Source organism: Fundulus heteroclitus, unplaced genomic scaffold, assembly GCF_011125445.2.
Source record: "Fundulus heteroclitus isolate FHET01 unplaced genomic scaffold, MU-UCD_Fhet_4.1 scaffold_110, whole genome shotgun sequence".
Classification (NCBI taxonomy): domain Eukaryota; kingdom Metazoa; phylum Chordata; class Actinopteri; order Cyprinodontiformes; family Fundulidae; genus Fundulus; species Fundulus heteroclitus.
This window is the reverse complement of record NW_023396523.1, coordinates 357,206-366,685: the sequence shown is the minus strand read 5'-3', so window position 1 is coordinate 366,685 and position 9,480 is coordinate 357,206.

The window sequence follows — 9,480 nt, the reverse complement described above, 5'->3', positions numbered from 1 at the left end:
TTTCACACCCTTGTTCTCTGTTTGCCATCTGGGGTTTGAGGCTAAGAGGATGGGCAGGCCATCTAGTGGGGTTCGGGCTGGGGCTAAGCACTGGGTACCACCTGGACCCTTGGATTTTGACTACTGGTGCTTGGTTCACCCGCCAGGTATGGAATGTGGGATTCTGGCAGGGAGGGATGGGGTGGGTGGTGTGTGGCAGCTCTAGAAAGGTGGCCTCACCTCAGTGGCTGGCCAGCATTTCTGACAGGGGTCTGCCACGTGTGTGTGTGTGTGTGTGTGTGTGTGTGGGGGGGGGGGGGGGGGGGGGTCATGACCGTTTTATCTTGGCATCTTTGTGTTTGTGGGATGGGCTCTGAATGGCTGCCTCATTCAATTTGTGTTGGTCCCGTCTCTGTATGGATAGGTTCATGGGTCGTCGGGCTGGGGTTGGGGCAGGAAGTTTGGGTATGGATTGGATTTTGCCCAGGTCAGGGCAGTGCTCGGTTCTTGACTCGGGTTGTGTCTCGGGCAGGCATGGACTGGTAATCGGGCGTACCAGGCATTTTCCCGGTGGGCCGACATGCTGTTTGGGCCGGTGTTCTGTCAGGTCAGCATACCACGTCAGACCAGCATACCCATAGTCTTACGCATGCACGAACTGGCTCTTAACCGGCTAAGAGCCAGTTACCACCCAGCTCCCGGCAGCGGATGATCGCGGGTAACCGTATCGCTGGGACTATTTTTGCAAGCTAACCGTCGCTTTAGCCGAGCACCGCTACGGTTCTCCCGGCTCCAACAGCTCGCTATCGGGGCTGTGCCGCATAATTAATTACTTAGTTTTTGGGGTTTTTTTTTTAGTGGTATTGCAATCTAACTGCTTCTCCAAGTTTTCGCAACTTGCAGTTATACGCATGCGCAACCATGTTCGCGCATGCTTAACACTATGGGTATGCTGGTCTGACGCGGTATGCTGACCTGACAGAACACCGGCCCTTACCACAGGCTACTGCAGCCCATTGGTTATCATCCCTGACAGTCTAAAGGGCTAGGCCAATCATAAAGTAGAAAAACACCTTCACGCTCCATGTGGAACTTTGTGCAGTGGTGTTCACAGTAGTAATGGATAAGAAACTCAAGGGAGGCGCAGAGAAACTGCGCGAAAAAAAGAAACGAGTTCTTCAAACGGACGCTGCGAAATGTGTCAAACTGACTGACATGTTCCCAACAGCAGGCCCTTCATCTGCTCCGTTGTCTGATGTAAAATATGGCGGTGGTGGTGGTTGTAGTCAGTGACGTACGGTAGGGTTCATAGCTGGTGAGGCACTGACGTCATCAGTCAGATTTACTAATATATACACTCTACAGAATAGACTCATTGCAAAGTGCTGAAGGCGACTGATTGAGCCAAATTAATTCACCAAGAGACATGGAAAAATATTGATTTGATGAAAAAATAAAAATAAATTATTTGTCATTTGACTGTAACAGTTTATGAGTTATGATGGATTTCTGCATTTGTAACACATTCTAAAACTATAACCCACATTAAGCACATTTCATTACAGAAACAAAACATGAATAATTATCGCTGTTTTACCTCTACTTATAAATTAAGTCCATGCACAAAAATATCTTCATTTTCCAGTAAAAGTTCTCTTTATCTTCTTCAATTTTAAAAGTCTCTCAGTCTCAATGGAGCTCACTGCCAGGGAGGAAAGCCTTCCCTGATCAGTCCTGTTCCGGCTGTATGTTTAGAGTCTTTTTAGTGCTTTACTTGTTTAGCAAAACTCGCTAATAATACATCCATAACTTGCTGTCACTCTACAGTATTGCAGGAGTGGTGCTCCTTGAGCGCCCCCTGCCTAGAGGCCAAGGAACTGCCGGCCTCACCTACAACCAGTTCTTTGCCTTTTATGTTCGCGCAGCAGCACAAAAACATGTTACCTGCACACAGTTTGATGACCAAAACACAATTCGTAATCCACATATATTAAATTGTGGAAAATCAGCTCATAACTGTTTGAATAATTTAATTTATGATCTAGAGACAGGAGGATGCATTCACACAATGGAAGCCAGCGCAGTTAACATGGGATTGCGCAATCCCAGGGGAGGCCAAGCGCGCCTGTTTAGGAACCATGACAATGTGGTGGGCCAGTCTAATCCAAAATGCCAGGGCCGAATTTTTGTCCGAGTCCACCCCTGGTATCGGGCGATCTGATCTCCTCCACCCTGATGAAGGGAATCACCTCCCAGATCAGGGGACTGGTCACCCCTCTGGGGTATCGGTACCTGGACATGGGAGTATTGGATGTGTGTGGTGAGAGCAGGTCTGTGTACAGCATCTATTCTTGTGTATTGTTAGATTGACTATATGGTTATGAGTGTCTGCATGTGTGGGCCCATGGCCGGATCTGCTCTGGTGTAGCTGGCTGCAGGTAGAGCCTACGAGCTGGTCGCTGCAGTATCCAGGGCTTATGCACTGTGGCTGCTGGGGAATTTCCTAGGGCTCTTCCCTAGGATGTAGCTATCTCTGTGTTGGTCCTCTTTTTTCTCTTGCACTCTGGGGGCACTTTTGGATGTGTGAGGCTCTGGTCTCCCTGGTGTCTTTGGCTCCTCTTAATCACTACTGAGCATTTTCCTTATGGAGAAACCTTACATACACAAGCACACGCTCACAAACGCCCATTGGTGTCCAGATGCTTACAGATGCATTTCTATACAGATAAACCCTATAGTTAGCTTTGGCCACCACTCAATATATATTGTATTGAATAATACTGTATATTTTTTTTCTGTTATTTTATCATTGGTAGTGGTTATATGTACCTGTGATACTTATCCTGTTTGTGTTGTTCTTTCTATCAATATTTCTGCAGGTGTAGAAGCAGACTCCGAGGATATCCTGCACTCTCTCTTTCTTCTATTCTATTTTTTGTCACCTTCTCTCCCTTTTAAATTTTTGTATCACCTTTCTCCTTTACTTTTTTCTTGTTTACCTTTCAGTTTATTAGTCCATTGAATTTGAAATGATCCCAAAATATTGGCTATTTTTTTTGCTTGAGTATCAAGTGGAGCACTATAGCAATAGCAGTAATGCTCCATTTGTAAAATCTGTTGGGTTCCTTTTGGCACTAAGAAAGCAATTATCAGTGCTACACTGCCAGACAATACAAGTAAACATTTAAATAGAGAAAAGGATTTATGTTTTTATTTCACCTAATTGTTTGAATATTTAATAAGCTGGTGTCTGGTTATTACAGGTGAATTTACAATGAACACACCCTACGCTCATTAACACCTTAGAGTATTTAGTCGTTTATCCAAGATAATGTCTTCTGTAATCCTCTTTTACTTTTCCTCACTTTAGTAGATGCAAGCATGAAGAATTTTCTTCAAACTGTTTGCCTGACCTGAATGTGATGCCAAAAACTGAACTGACAAAAAAAAAAAATTACCAGGGAAGTCAAAATATTCAGCACTGATATCTGTGTTAAAGTTCCTTATTGATCTGTGCTCTGTAAAGGTGCCGCAGAGTATCAGCATTGGAACTAAAATATTTTTTTGGATGAACTCCACAGATGAGAAATGTGAATGTGACAATCTGGAATCAGAAGTGATGAACTTGATCAAAGAGGCTGAGTTAGCATGTGTACCAGCACTAAAAAAAAAAGAGTTATGCCCTCTTTTTGCCCTCGACTCCAGAGCTGAGGGCAGTGGGGCAAGAAATAAACAGATTTCAGAAAGCAATCAACGGCCCCCCCCCCCCCCCCTCCCCGATTTTCACTACCCCCCCCTTTGAGCTGATTTGCATCTGATCCCCAGATCATGTTTTATTTATCAGTAATCACAACCAATCAGGAAAGAAATTAATCAATGAAGGCGCAAGGCAGGAGCGATATCCGCCATCTGGGGGCTGCGCTGATCCCTCCACCCCCTGGAAGGCGCACATACTTCCACGCACACAAACAGGCATGTCCGACAAACGGATACACTTGCATGCGTGCGTGCACGCGCAAACACACACACCCACACACACACACACACACACACACAGACAGGAAGCAGAAGATGCAAACATGATGTGAGAAAAACATGCATTCACACATGCATGGACACACAGAAGACCCAACAAAAACAAGGGCCAACATCAGAAACACACATACACACAGATGCACACATATCCACTGGCTTGTCATAGGCCCATATTTAGGTGACTGATATTTTTCTCTCCCCCTACCAATGAGCTCCGAGCAAGTCCATATGGCCTGGATCAAAGGTGTTGCTGGGTGCATGCTTCTGCTTTATTGCCAGCCGCTGCTGTTAATTAGGAAACAAGATCACAGGCAGTATTAAAATCCAATTAAATTGATATGAACAGATTGCCAAGTGATGTTCGCTAATGTATAATTGAGCACCATGCAAATTTCTCTCGCTGCCTTTTGTTTTGCCGTGTCTCTGCCTCTATCTCACTGGCCCACAATGAGCAGTGAAGCTTGAAACTTTTCCTCTTCCTCTCGTCACCAGCAGAGAGATAAACAAGATAAACATGTCTGCTGCTTTCATCAGATAAATTGATAACCATCCCATTGTGAATCAACAGCACCATGGACCCTCCAAGCAATGATTATGGGGCCCACTATATATTTAGCTGGGAGAATATTGGCAGGCTCCAAGCACTGGACTGTGTATGGAGCAGTTTCCTTCCGCAGGTAAGCTGAACTGTTGTTTTTTTGTCATCTTCTACCAAGGTCATGGATGAAGGTGAATTAAATGTGGAAGTCTAGGAATTAAATTAACTTGGCGTCTTGTTACTAAGCGATTATTGGAGAAAGATGGACAAATCAGTTCCCCATGTGCAGCAGAGACAGTTACTCCACCATGTCAAGGTGAAGGACCCAAAATAAAGAGAAAAACTCCTGATTAACTGGTCAAGCTAAATTCCAAGTTTCACCTATGATCATGAGATATAGTTCATGACAAAACTTACTTTAACAAGCAGCTGAACTTCCCATCTTGTAAAGTTGTCTTTTGTAAAAATACTAACTTTGTCCTGCTTCTCCTTTTTTTTGTTTGTTGCCTGTGTCAAAACTGTGTTAGGAGTTTTTTTTTTTTTGGTCTGCTTTAGCATTATATAAGAAGGAGTTTAAAAACTTTTGCAATATACACTTTTTGTTAGGAATTTTATCCTTCGCCAACTCCTTATGCCTTCTAACCTAAATTACTGCTTCTTCTCAAGACAAAATTATTTATGGTAAGCTTATTTGACAGGAGTGTCCACAATCCAGCCCAAAGGCCATTTCTGGGCCCAAGAGTGTTTTGGGGCAGCAACTGAGCATTGTGCAAATTTGTATGCCAAGGTTTTGACTGACACGTTTCAATCTCCTTAAAAATGGAAATATTAAGTACACAACAAATCTCTTTCATGAAGAGGATTCTTTGCTTTGTTTGATTTTATGACTTACAAAAGTGGTTTTACAGGGACTTACACAAAGCAGACCCAGTTGAAGCCTAACTATACACAGGAACTGTTTTTCGAAGACAGAGTGACCCATATCCTATTAATGTTGCTGAAAATAGCTTCAAATTTCATTATAAACCAACAAAATTGACCCCAAAACCTTGTAGAAGTGTATGCCTTTCTTTTGATGAGGAAAACGTGGGAGACCCTTGTTTATTTGTTGGACCTATGATTCAATAATCTCTTTGCAACAAAAGCCCTACTATGCTATTTATTTTATTAAAACGCTGCATGCTAAGGTGGTTTGTGGTGTAGCAGAAGAGCAGGAGCTCACATACAGAAGCTATTAGTCCCACAAGCAGCTGTCTGTTTTTCGATTCTTGATATTGAATCCTTCCCGGCATGTCTTCCCCTCTACTCCCTCTGCCTATTTTCTGTCTTATTACTTTAAATAAAGGCCACCGGTGTCACAAAACTGTAATTGAAGACATGTTTGTAGAATTTGTAAAGGTAATAAACGAAAATTCCAATCAAATTAGTCTGACATTAGTCAAACATTCTTGTGGCCAAAAAGACTTTAAACATGGCTATTTTTCGCTCTTGATGAAGTGTCTGGAACTTGGCGCTCTACAGGATGTGGAGCTCTAGATCCAAGGAAAAGCTCAGACTAGAACAGCTGCTTCTCCACAGTGAAAGTTGAATGTTGAGGTGGTCCATGTGATCAGGGTGTCTCTGGAATGCCTGGCTTTGCAGAGTGTCTGGGCAACTCCCACAGCCAGGAGGCATATTGAACACATTTTGAAATTTTGTTTGAGAAAGTACATAAAATGTGTAAATGCAGCTTGCACAATGCGACCACTATGACACTAATGGTTTACACTGAGCCTCAAAATAGCATCATGTAGAGTCATTTATTTGGATAGGGTTATAATATATACTTAGAACTAAAAAAAAAAAAAAAAAAAACAACTTCATTTTGAAATGTTACATAAATAAAGTGGGGTTTTTTAGCAAAGCAACTCAACAATATACATTTTTACAGCATGCATAATGTTTTGTTACAGTAACTGTACTGTTATGGTCAGAACTCACAGGTAACTGGTTTGGGTCGTAAAAGGACCATTGGTTGGGCTAAAATGTTCTGCTATCACATGTTACAGATTATTTATTCTTCAAAGAGCTTATGAAAATATAGTCATTCTTATAAATTATAACCAATAAATAAATTATAATTTTTGGTTGGATTGGTGTTACCCACTGAGTTGCAGAAAGTGTACATTGTATATTAGAAATAAGAAAATATGAATCTCGAACATGCATTAAATTGGAACTAATTTAATTGGTAATGCGGAAGCCGATAGAGCTTCCAAAGAATCAAAAAAGTTGGCCATACCAGACAAAAGAAGCTCCAGAAGTGCTAAAAAAGAAAGTGAATTCTTCAGCCAATGTATAACTTTAACACTGATCTCATCAGGCTCCTGTAACATGGCAGGGCAGCCAGGTTATGAGATTGGACACATTAAGGATTAAGGATTAAAAAGTCGATTATAAGGTCCCCCGTCCCAGGATTTGCTATGTGACATACCCAGCACTTGAATATGTGACTGGTCAGACTGGTTAAGAAGAGATGGATTTTCCCTTTGAGCTTTAATCCAGTCCGTTGGTGGACTGGAAGGTTTCAACAATGGGGCTTAGTACAACTGGAATTATGAGTGGCTCGAATGATGATCAGGTTGTCCAACAGTGCGGCAGAGTAAAGCTGTCCTTTCCGCAGCTCCCTTTTATTCAGAGACTTTTGATAAGACGTTTCCCTGATTATGTTCAACCTCTTTTTAAGAGAAAAATCAGCAACCCAGGAAGGGAGGTGAAAATTTCAGTGCCAGTTTTGTTTTTATGTAGACTTATTTGGATACATTATGAAGAATCGTGTATGGAGGAACACCTCAGAAGGACCCATTTCTTTCAGACCAGGAATATAGGCATCAATAAAGTGAAAACCTTTTTTTTTTTTTTTTTTTTTTTTCTAACATGTGGTGGACAGAATGTGAAATTCAATATACAATCATAAAAACCCTTTGCCCACATGGTATTTTATTAGTAATACCTGAGATTTAGCATTGTTTTCTTGAATGTAAATTAAAGTAGTTAATACTAACTTAATAGTGTTGTAAACCAAGCAGAAATTCTAATTGGTGAAGTAGCACGTCTCATTTTCATATTGAAACAATTTTTGTATTTCACTTTGGTTTAGATGACTAGACATACATAGCTTTGGCCTCAAAAGATCTAACAGAATGGAAAGGTTAATTTAACACCCACTTTACCAATCTTAACTTTTTATTTTATTTTTAATTTTGCAAAAATTTTATAATATTTTGGGCAAGTGATATAATCATAGTATTTAGACATCTGATTAACTTATTACAGCTGAAAATTTCTCAGAGGTTCATAATGAAGTTCTAAAAGAATTAAGTGCCCCCTGTTGTTTAGTAAATGCGTGTCAGAAATGACTGAGGGTCTTCCAGAGATCGTTCCAATTGGCCTTAGAGGATTTAGGATTTTTTTTTTCAGGGTAAGGGGCTTGAACATGTTCTTGAATATTCCTTTAATTGGCTTTCAAAGGTTTTGGAGATTTTTACGTAAGTCATGCTGTAACTTGATTTGCCAAGGCCAGGGGGGGTTTGAAAAGATGTTATCACCCATTTTATGATACTGCAAATAATGGGTAGGAGGTGGAGAAGGGGCCAATGTTTCGTTGGCTTTTAGATGGTTCCAGTAGTCCCAAATGAGGGATCCTACAGTCATATGGGCCTTCTGGGGGTTCCACTCTTTTCCATTCATTAGGATTTGGCTCACACATCCACAAACATGTCGATCTGTTCTGACTGAGTCAGTTTAATGGTCCCAAACCTGTTCTGGAAAAACAAACCCAGTGATCACAGAGTCAGGGAGGTCTGCCTTTCCCATTCCAAGCCATGCCAATTACAACATTATCAGCGGTTAAATACTTCTCAGCTGAATAAGCCTAATCATATATATTGTTACTGTATCATTTCACACCGAAAACAAGAAGCAGAAAGACTTGGATGTAAACTGAAAAACAACAATTTCTCTGTCAGATGCCAAGTTGCCAGAGTCTCGGCTGCTGGCCAAGTCCAAACCTACAGAGAATGTTTGGATGTCTCGAAGTCAGGCCAAGCACGGAATGGAAAAAAGCATGGAATGGAAAAGGGAAAAAAGACAGAGATGAGCACAGAAAAGAGGTGGATGAGAAGTGGGTGCAGCTGGTGCCCTTTGTCGCTTTAGAGTAGTGGATGGTCCTTGGAGCTTCAGATCCACTGGGAGGGCAGAGAAAGCCCCAGTAATGACATGCTAATGTGACTGTCAGGAAAGAATACTGGAGAGATCGGAAATTGCGCCAATTCTCCACTGTAAATGGGCAACATTGCAAAAAGGAGGGGAAATACTCCCACTCCCTTTTCCGTGAAACATGATAAAAGCCTTGATAAAAGCTCAATAAAAAGAGATTTGGGGATCCGAAGGAAGCACATAAAAGTGGTGAAGTGGGATGCAGGTGGAAGAGGATGGATAAAGGTGTAATTTTGGTTAGAAAGCGCGTTGGAGGCCTGCTGGGAAATCTGCATGCGTCGCACAGACTTTTTTTTTCGTGTGGGGGGTGGGGGGTGCAAACAAATTGTGATTACTACCTGTTTGAAACTGAAAAACACTGAACAATGATCTCCTAAGGATAAGTTCTGAAATTTAGGTGGATTCATGTCCTTAAATAGGATGTTGCAACACATGGAGCAAGACTGATTTGGTCTTCAAAGTCAGTGCCATACATTGCTGGACAAACAGGGAAGGGCCAATGGGTAAACTTAGACAGAATAAGGTCTGACTTATCTAATGCGCTGCCAATATAAACTAGTGAATTCATTATATGCACATGAAACTGCAACATGATTAAGATCCCGAAAAACTGCTTCCAAGTTGTAATACAAAAAAAAGAAAAATGTATTCAGATTTTTCTGCTGGCTCAT